The sequence below is a fragment of the Peromyscus maniculatus genome, chromosome 19 (assembly GCF_049852395.1).
Source record: "Peromyscus maniculatus bairdii isolate BWxNUB_F1_BW_parent chromosome 19, HU_Pman_BW_mat_3.1, whole genome shotgun sequence".
Lineage (NCBI taxonomy): Eukaryota > Metazoa > Chordata > Mammalia > Rodentia > Cricetidae > Peromyscus > Peromyscus maniculatus.
Genome location: NC_134870.1, coordinates 76,203,748 through 76,213,964, shown reverse-complemented (window position 1 = coordinate 76,213,964; position 10,217 = coordinate 76,203,748). Strand labels below are relative to the sequence as shown.

General features: G+C 46.2%; 1 protein-coding gene across 2 annotated transcripts in view; it reads left to right on the top strand.

Moving 5' to 3' along the window:
• The first annotated feature begins 653 nt into the window (after positions 1–653).
• Positions 654–10,217, top strand: part of Znf407 (zinc finger protein 407) — a 413,369-nt gene continuing 403,805 nt past the window's right edge. For both annotated transcript variants that reach the window (XR_013046214.1, XM_042264352.2), the window contains exon 1: positions 654–781. The gene's annotated coding sequence lies outside the window, so the exon portion shown is untranslated. The remainder of the gene's footprint in view (positions 782–10,217) is intronic.

Genomic DNA, 10,217 nt, shown 5'->3' with positions numbered 1-10,217 from the left:
GTTGGAGCTCCGCTCCGCTTTTACTAATTGTGCAATCTTGGAAACGGCTGACTCTAGCACACATGCAACTCGCCACCCTGGATAGGTGCCTCACAATGAAAATTCAACTAGATTATCCTCGTGACCCCATTAGGTTCGCGGCCCCCTGGGGTCAACACCAGGGAGGCCCCTTTCTGGCGTCGCCGGATTGTCTTTTCTTTCGCCCTCTGCGCCAACACCGGAGGCTCGGAGCGGACCCCTTGGGGGCCGGGGGCGGAGGAAGCCCCTGCGCAGGCCACGCCCCTGCCCTTCCCGGCACCGCCCTCGGGCTCGAGGAGCCCGGGCGCGGGGTGCTGCGGGGGTCGGCCCGCTGGGCGTCCTCCTGCCCTCCGGGGACGATCCCGCCGTCCCCGAGCCTAAGGAGCGTCTGCCCTACAGATTGACTCTCTAGGCTTTCCGTTCCCCTCCCAGCGGGGAGGGTGGAACTTCCTGTTTTCTCTCGTAGGGACTTCCGGAAAGTACAGGCGGACGGAAAACAACTCGACACGCCGAGCTGCGGGGCATTCAAGGGAGGGGAAAAAAATAAGAGGACGTGAGCCTGGGTCTGTACCAAGGCGGCTGTAAAAACCTCTGTGCTCCGGTTATGGTGCGCTGCGCTCCATCCCGCTCCGTCGCCCTGGGAACCGCCGGAAGCAGCTCAACGGAGGAGCAGGAAGTCCCGCCCCTTCCTCCCAGAGGGAAGACGGTGAGCCGGAGGAGTCAGTCAGAGGGCCGAGCAGGAGCGATTTCCCCCGACAAACAGGTGAGTTATTCTCCGACGGGGCGGGGGGTCTGGGGGCGGGGATGGCCTGGCGTCGGCGCGGGGTCCGGGGGCGGCGGCCTGCGGGGCCCGGGCGGGCGGCGCGGCGTCGGGAGCCCGCGGGCCGGCCGCGCTCCCGCCCCCTCCCCCGCCTCCGCCCCTCCCCGCCGGGGCCCGACGCCGCCCCGCCGCACGCCGGGACCCACGCCCTCGCCTGTCGGCGGCGCACGTCCCGCGGCCCGGCGCCCTCCGTCCCCGGGGTTGCAGCCGGCGGTGCCGCGGCGGCCTCGCGCCCCCTCGGGCCCCTCGGGCGTGGGTGTCCCCTCGGTCGGCGCGTTGACAGCCTTGGCGGCTCCCGGGTCCGTCCCGGGGTCGGGGCGGGGGCGAAGAGCACGCGTCCCCGGCCGCAGCGCTGCCCAGCGTCCGCTCCGAGGGACCGCGGGCTTCCCAGCACCCGCTCCGGGCAGCCCGCCCGCCCGCCCGCCCGCCGCTGTGCACCCGGGGGCCCTGCCTTAGCCGCGGCCACTCGCGCGTCTTCCGTTACGCCATGCTGGGGACAGGGAGCCCACGGCGGGAAGGGAGGCCCCTGCCCTGCGCGATCGCCGGGAGACCCGGGCCGCTGCAGGCGGTCGGCGGCGGGCAGCCCGGCAGTGGGCAGCGCGCCCCGTCCCACTCACCTCCGCGCCCCCGGGAGCACCGGGTGGCCGTGCCTGCCTTCTGTCTGCAGTCCAGGCTGCTGCTGGGCATTGGGAGCAGTGGCTGCTGACCCCTGTTGGTTGCGTCGGGTTTTGAGTTTGGTTCTGGAATAGGACCTCCTGATGGAGTTGGCGTCTGTGAACACACCACTCCACACAGTCACTCACACACACTGTCCTCTCGCCCGCCACCCCAGCCTTGCCCCCCACCCCCGATTTCTTATATTACAGGGCTAGTCACACCCAGTGTACCTAATGGGTGGGATGTTAGTCATTTTGAAACAAAGTACTGATGTGAAGGTGTTGGAGGACCCCCTGTCAGTTGAACACACTCTGTAGCTCATAAAGCAGGACAGCCTTGAATTGCAGTTACTCCCGATTTACAAACATCCAGTACATAACTTGAGCAAAATCAGTGTCCGCATTCCAATGTTTAGTATTGCCTTGTTACAAATAAGATTATTCCTCCTATTGGTACAAGCCAAGCTCTGCGGTATAGGAGATGTAATAATCGTTTACTGAAGACTGGTTCCATTAAAAAAAATTTTTTCCCCCCAGATTTGTAGAAAAGTTGCAGAGGGGCACAAACAGTGGATTTGGTACTAAGGCAAAGTGTCTCCACTTCAGAAGCACCACTTCTGTTTGTGCCAGCCATCATTCTAGGTTCTGGAAAACTAACATTGGTTATTTTAATAAATGTACCTTGTAAGTGCTAAAACAGAGATCTGGAAATAGAGAGGAAGTTACACCTACTGACCTGGTGGGGTGGTGTAATCTTGCGAGACACAGCATTTGAGTTTGGTGGCAAGTTTTAGTAGGCATGTACTTCATTGGGGGCAATTTTCCCAAAATAGGCTTTTCTTATTGGAAAAGAACACTAGTGAAATATATCCTAATTTGTTTCTTTGTCTTTTAAGAAAGTGGTTTGCTAATTAGGTGATGAAAAGAATCCTAGTTTGTAAATTCATGTGTTAAGCTGTGCCGTTCCACCTGGTGCTTTGACACTCGTGGAGATGAGTGGTAGTGGGTGTTTATGCATGGTGGCCCGCCACTCCCCCAGCTGTGGAAGTCATACAGGAAACATTTCTTGCCAGCTAGCTTTGTGCCCGTCACTGCAGCAGGTAAGCTGGTGGACGGGGTAGTAGAGTACTAGATAGTAACTGGCGTTGGCAGTGCAATCCCCTGTTGAGAGAGTGTGTTCTGAGGGCAAGTGTTACAGGGCCACACGTGGTTCCCAGTTGTCAACTGTAGGAGTGCCTTTGACTGACGTAAACGGAAGAGGAACGTACCGGGAGATAGTAGACAGCAGGCTGGAGAAATGTGTTTGAAGAGAGACTGGGTGCTTTTGCTCATAGCCCAGCCCACATCCCCTAAGTAGTCTGGTTAGAAGTGTGCTGCTGACAGTGTTCTCACTGGAGAAGCTGCCACCTGTGTTGATAGATGATTGAGTCCCTTCTCCCACAGGGGCAAAAACATTCTTTGTGCCTCTGCATCCTCGTGACAGGTCAAGTTCCAAGTGGTAGGATGTAAAATTGGCCAAGCCTCTCTAGTTCCCAGCGAGTGGGAGACACTGTATTTTCTTTGGCATAACTCTCACAAGCAACCATGGATTCCTTCAAAATAAGAAGGTAACTTCCAAAGCAAAAAGGTTTAACATGACTTGTTACCAGTCAGCTTGCTGGACTTCAGTTGTTAATTTACCCTTAAAAATTGGCTAAGCAAGGAAAAGTGGCATTTCCAGTGCTGGCTGGTCCTTACAACTTTTGTGTATTGTATACTTCAGCTTTTGAAAGTTGTGAGTGAAGGCAGCAGGAGGCAGTACCTACTATTTTGTTGGTCTTGTGCAGCCCTAGGTACCAGGACCCTTACTCTCTGTGAGTGTTGTAGTGTTTGTGTGGGTTTAAGGAATCCAGATTCCTCTGCTCTTAGCAGCAATTGTCATTGGAATTTCTGGGTGGGATAGTGTCTTAGTTACTGTTCTTTGACTGTGAAGAGACACCGTGGAAGTTTATGAAAGGAAGCATTTAATTGGGGGCTTGCTTGTAGTTTCAGAGGGTTAGTCTATGATCATCATGGCTGGAAGCATGGTGGCAGACAGGCATACATGAATGCATGCATGGTGCTGGGGTAGTTAGTTGCTTACCTGAGTTCTGCAAGTTCCAGGCAGAGTGAGAGTAAGACCTGGCTTGGTCTGCGTTTTTAGAACATCAAAGCCCATTTACTCAGTAACACACCTCCCCCAACAAGGCCATTTCTTCCTTGAGGTCTCCCCAGGGAGGCAAACTTTGTGTTGTCACAGTGTACATTGTCCTGCTTCTCTTTAATGGTGCTGATCTCCTTAATAATCACAGCTTTTTCTATACTTGTTTTTTTCTACAACTTGAAAGGTGTTATTACCACTTTCTTAGCCAGACTGATGCTTTTTCAAATCTTTGTGCTCTGTTTTTTGTCTTTCTTACTGTAAATCTGGTTAAAAGCATGCTACGGTATCTTTAAATTCTCTTCCCCAAATATAAATTAGTCCACATTCCTTTTGAATTGAGCCTTGCTCAGATTTTCAGAACATGGACAAACTACAGTTAGGTTGTTTGCCAGAACTTAAGAAGAATGGCGTTTAGTCTAATACCTAATAGACTCCTTGTTCCTCTCTGTCAACTCACGAATATATTCTTTCCTGTCTGCATTTCTGTTAACATTCTGGTCTTTAGACATCCCAGAAAAATTACCTGTTACTTTTTGTGTGTAACATTCTAGAGCTTCTTTAGCTCACATTTCCAGACTCTTTCACATTCCTCTTGCACACCAGTTCCAACAGCATAAACACTACAGGGCCAGGGTTAGTTGCAGTAATGACCTCAATTCTTTGATACCTGCTTTTTTTAATTATTAGTTAGTTTTGCATTGGCTGTGACCAAAATACCTGACAAAGCACCCAAGGGACAAGTTTATTAGCTCATTGCTTCAGGGAGCCGAAAATGTAGGAAAGCATGGTGGAATTCATGACATTGGGAACGTGTGCTGCAGATCAGGAAGTGGAGAAAAGAGGTTGAAATCAGGTAGGTGATCTTTTGCCCAACAGGCTCTACTTCTTTTTTTTTTTTTTTTTTTTTTTTTTTTTTTTTTTTTTGGTTTTTCGAGACAGGGTTTCTCTGTGTAGCTTTGTGCCTTTCCTGGAGCTCACTTGGTAGCCCAGGCTGGCCTCGAACTCACAGAGATCCGCCTGGCTCTGCCTCCCGAGTGCTGGGATTAAAGGCGTGCGCCACCACCGCCCGGCTTTATGTGTTTTTTTTTTTTTTTTTTTTTTGGTAAGGCTCTACTTCTTAAAGGACTTCCAAGCTTCAAAATAAGACCACAAGCTGGGCATCAAGAGTTCAGAACTGGAGCATGTGGGGACATTGCAGATTCCAATATCACAACCCGTATCTCACGTGTGTACATACCTATTTCTGTATTAAAGACTTCCTTTGGTGAAAAGTGACTTTGATTCTCTTCAATTATTCTCCTCCAACTATACTGTCTCACTATTGTAATTAGATTGTGGTTCCCACAGTTCTCTTTACCTGTCTGTCGTAACTACCTACAGTGTAACAGAAGTAGCTGCAGAGAAGACTGAAGTTGATGGCGTATCAAAGAATAAAGGACCTTATTACTTCCTAAAGTTGTAGCTAGAATGTTTTCCCACAGGTAGCTCTGGAGGAGGAATCTTTTGGGGAGAGGGTGGATAGGGTTGAATAGCCCCCAACAAGAAGTTTCATTTCTCCTTTTGAGCATCATTGCTTTTATGTACATGGTTATTTTCTGCATGTTACTTTTTTTTTTTTTTTCTTAACAGTTTGGCTCTCTTGTGTATACCCCAGAAAATTGGAAGTGTCTGAAATACTAAGGACTTGGTGCTAAATAGTAATAAATGTAATAAACAATTCCATGGAAATAACAATAATGTTTTGTTTGAGCTATGAGTTTGTGTAAATATTTTCATATTCTCATCTAGTCTCCAGCACATTCTCTGAATCTGTGTATTGTATTTTATCCACTATGGTACACTCAGCTTGGGGTAAGCAGTTTGTGTGGCTCTGTGCAGCTCTTACATGGTGGTGCTAGGATTCTAGCCAAGGCAGTGGGACTGTACAGCTGCGATTTGTAGTCACCAGGCCAGCATACTGACTTCCACAGCACTTTAGCCTTCACCTATCTAGCAGTTAGCGTGTAAGTCCTTGGATGTCTGATAGGCTCTTTGCTCCTCGGAGTTTATAGTCTTGTTATCAAATACATTGTTGTAATGTATAAAGAGTACAAGAGGAGGTAGGTTCAGTATATGACAGGAGTTAGGTGATTCGAAGGGCACAGGGTACCCTAAAAGAGGGCAGGGCATTCTAGGAGTCTGTCAGGGTAGCTGAGCAGAGCCCTGGGGAATGCAGCAGCCAGAAAGAAGCAGGGCTCAAATTGTCAGGCGCCTTCTCCAGTTCACTTGTACCACTCTCCCCCCCCCCCATCCCCCAGCTGAGGACCGAACCCAGGGCCTTGTGCTTGTTAGGCAAGCGCTCTACCACTGAGCTAAATGCCAAACCCCACTTGTACCACGTCATACCTTAAAATTGTAGTTGTTTATATGTGTGCTCATTAGCAAATAGGATCTTACTATTTATGGGATGCGTGTCTAATTTATGTACTAGGAACAGTCATGTATAGGTTAATAAAAGACTTAGATATTGAAGGTAAAATTATAAAACGTTTAGAAGGTAATCTAGGGCAATAGTTGTGTGATTGACTGCGATTCTTGAATCAATCACAAAAGGTATAAATCCTAAGGGAAAAGATGAGTTTGCTTGACATTATTAGTATGGATAATGGTATATGAAAAAGACCCAGAAGTGATCAGGCAGGCTAACAAAATTGAATGTGTCGTTACATATTACTGGTAAAAGGCTAATGCTATTGGAAGGGCAAACAGCAAAAATCAGTAAGAATGATCGGAAACAAGTTAGGGAGTGTCAGGTAAAAGTTAACCTGCTAAAGCCTGATGAATCCAAGTGAAAAGTCAGGACAATAAGACACACATCTTAATCCCAGTACTTGTACAATGAGATGGACCATGGAGACAGACCTGCTAGAAAGTTTGCAGCCCAGCCATCCTGGAACACAGCACAGTAGTAGAAACAATGGAGACTGCCTCAACAAGGTGGAACACAAAAACTGACTCCCAGAAGTTACTCTCTGACCTCAACACATATATGCCCATTCTCTCTTTCCCCTTCTGTCTTACACACACATACACACACACACACACACACACACACACACACTCACACTCACACTCACACTCTTACACTTACAAAAGAATAGTAGGAAAATGGATAAATAACCAAGAATGTATTTTACACACACAAAAGAAACATGAATATAAAAATGCTCTAGTTGATTAGTAATTAGAAGGACTAATTTATCCTTTTGTCCATTAGGTTGGCAACAGTGAAAAGGCCTGACAATATTGTTGGGCGGGTAGAGAACCAAGGAGTATGAGTGTAAATTGGTAATGATATGAACAGTATATACTCTCTGACTCAGAATCCTTCCTTCGTCAGCCACCAGAGTGTTCAGATTACTGATTCTTAGTCTTTATTTTACAGCAGTAATGGAAATTTGCTGTTTTTTTTGTTTGTTTGTTTTTTTAGACAGGATCTTACTATGTAGTCCTGGCTGGCCTGGAACTTTCTTTATAAACCAGGCTAATCTCAAACTCACAAAGATCTCTGACTGTTTCTGCTGGGCTAAAGGCTTGAGCTGACAAACCCTGCTAATGGTAACATTTGAAAACATTGCCCCAGGGAAAAGCTTAGGTGAGTGCCTGGAGACATGACAAAGGGAAAGCCTTAGGTAGGCATGTTTGTGCACATCTCCAGCCCCAGCTGCTCGAGGCACAGGACTACCTTGACAACCTTTACTACCATAGGCAGCTTGGGAAGACACTTTCTCAAGCTGAAGGAACAGAAAACAAAACTAAATGTAGAAGACCGCATATAGTATTCTCCCCTGTTCCCACTTTTTAACGTTCAGAAGCACACAGAACAAAGCTGCGTTACTGTTAAGAATACAGGCGTTATTAGTGAAAAGCAGGTGAGGGCTGGGATGTGGCTTTCTAGGTTGTGCTTGTCCAGCATATGCAGTGCATTGGATCCATACTCAGCACTGAAAAAGGAAACATCAGAGAGGGGAGAGGGGGGAGGGAGGGAGGGAGGGAGGGAGGGAGGGAGTCAAGTTGGTAGTTCCCTTTGTAAGAAGAGCAAAGAGAAGAGGGAGGGATTCCATGGAAGGACTCAGGTAATACATTGTGTTTTCCTAAGCTGTGATGTGTGTTCCAGGTCTTAGAATATTTCTGACTCACATGCCTGTCTGTGTGGGCACTGTTTAGTTTGTATGAAAAAGATAAGCTGGGGAGGAAGATGTGATCTTGGAGAAGTGTGACAGATCAGGAAAACTGGCTTCCTGATTCTTTCTGTTGGTTAATTCCTCCTGAGCACTTCCTCTGTTCCAGGCACCAGTTTGAGCACATTATTGCCGAATTTATGTGCCACTAAATAACTGACTTTACCTCATAGTACCCTCTGGCAGCAAGCTTTATTACTGTCCTTGTCTCACTGGGGAGACAGCTTGCCTGTGGGCATGGTTATAAGTGGGAGAGCAGTCCAGCTGTTCAGTGCCATGCAGATGTAAAGGACAAAAACCATGCACAGATAAATAGGCAAAACAAACCAAAGTCAGGTCACGATGGGAATGGCAGAGTGCAGAGGAAGACTGGTGAGGGGTTCTTCCTTTTTTTGAAGTTACTCTTTCTTTACTTTTGTAGTTTTATTTTCAGAGCAACACACATGCCTTTATCATTCTCGCAGATGACAGACTTCCTTGTTTGCTGTCTAGCTCATTGATAGGTAATCAGTTAAAGCAGCGCATGCTAATTTAAAATGTAATTTCCTGAGGCTTAGGACTCTCCTTTTGCCTAGACAGTTTGTTGAGAAAAAGGGACTTTTTTTTTTTTTAAATCAACACTTGCTGCTTTTCCTCCTTGATTTTGATAACCTTGTTTTCCTATGTCATATTAAAATCTACACTGGGAATTTTGTTTTATAACCATCAGTTAAACTGTAAAGTTAAGCTGTCACGGTGTCACTGCCACCGCTTGGAATGTTATGTAGCAGGAGTAGAAATGTAGTGCCAGCAGCCCTGTGTCAAATCAAGTGTACATTAGAACCAAATAGTACTACTCTTTTTGTTTGATAATCAGAGTGCTAATATTGTCAAGATCGTGAGAACCGTGAAGCTCTTGCCATTAGGGATGTCCTAGTTTCTGACAGATCCAGTCCTCAGCAGGAAGGTGACAGGCCCTGAGAGGCCTTCTGTGGCAGAGCTGTCTGCACTAAGGCACAGGGAAGTGATCCTGTATGATCCTTTCTAGGTACATGTAGAATGTGGGCTTTTTACAGCAGTTCCAGGTATTCCGGCTCTTGTTTATCTACGGTTGTGAAAGCTAGATGATCTCCATGCTCTAATTCTGAACACTTTGCCACATGTTTGATGTTCATATGTCTCTTTTGTTTCCTCTTATATAGCGGGCCTTTGTTCTTTTATTAAAAATAGTTTTAAATAAAGCTAGGTAAGGCAATTAAAAGCGTGGTAGGAAAAAAGACTAATGAAGGCTGAGTAACACTGGTTTAGTCATCAAGTGTAACTCAAGCTCAGCATGCTCTTCAATTACTAATTGGTATGCAGAAAGAACCCTGATAAATATAACTGGAACTCTGTGTTTGAAATCTAGAAACAGTAACAGCTACTTCTTTGGCAGTACATAGTTCATTAGTGGTTTCTGCTGATTGTGACTTAAGGAGCAGAGTTTGATGTATATTGGATCAATTACTTTTCAATAAAGAGTATCAGTTAAAGGAGTGCATGATAATTTAAAATATAATTATAAGACCATTAGAATTTAAAGTAAGGTGGTAATGCAGTTTTAAAAATAGCTTAGAAATTTTAGGTCATTGAAGGAAGGGAATAGAAATGACAGTCTTTTTAAAAATGAGATCAAATGGTTTTCATTAAGAACCTTCAGGAAACAGGTTCTGGTATCTCTTACGTGTTTTATTGTGACACCAGGGAAATGCTTGCTAAAAGTGTGACATTGGAAGTGATTTTGTATATCGTGTTATGGTGCAGACAAGTGTCTTTGGAGATCTATGTAGTAGTTTTGTTTAAATAAGTTCATTATGTTTTTTTGATTGACCCTTACTCTCAACACACTTCCCCTTTACAGTACATAAACATTAAAAGTATATTTTCTTCTCTTTTTGAAGAGTTAGGGAGGCTCAGTGGTTCCCAAATAAAGATTTTTAGTATCACCCAGAGGACTCTTTGAAAGTACAGGTTTCTGTTACAGGGCAGACTTTCTTATTCAAAATCTGTCTTTGGAATTTCATACCTTTGCTCCCTAGCTATGTTTGTAAAGGATTGGTGTTGATGCCAGAAGACAAAAGTACAACATGTCCAGATAAAGGTCTAATTGGGTGGGCTTTGTAATTTACCAAGCAGCATACCTCCATTTAACACAACAGGAGAGCATCCACAGGGCAATAGTGAAACCTGGGGTTTTGTAAGGTGGGAACACGGAAACAGATGGAGAGAAAAGCTACTGAATATCAGCTTACTTTACATTCCTTTTTAAGTGTGTGTGTGTGTGTGTGTGTAGGCTATGTACA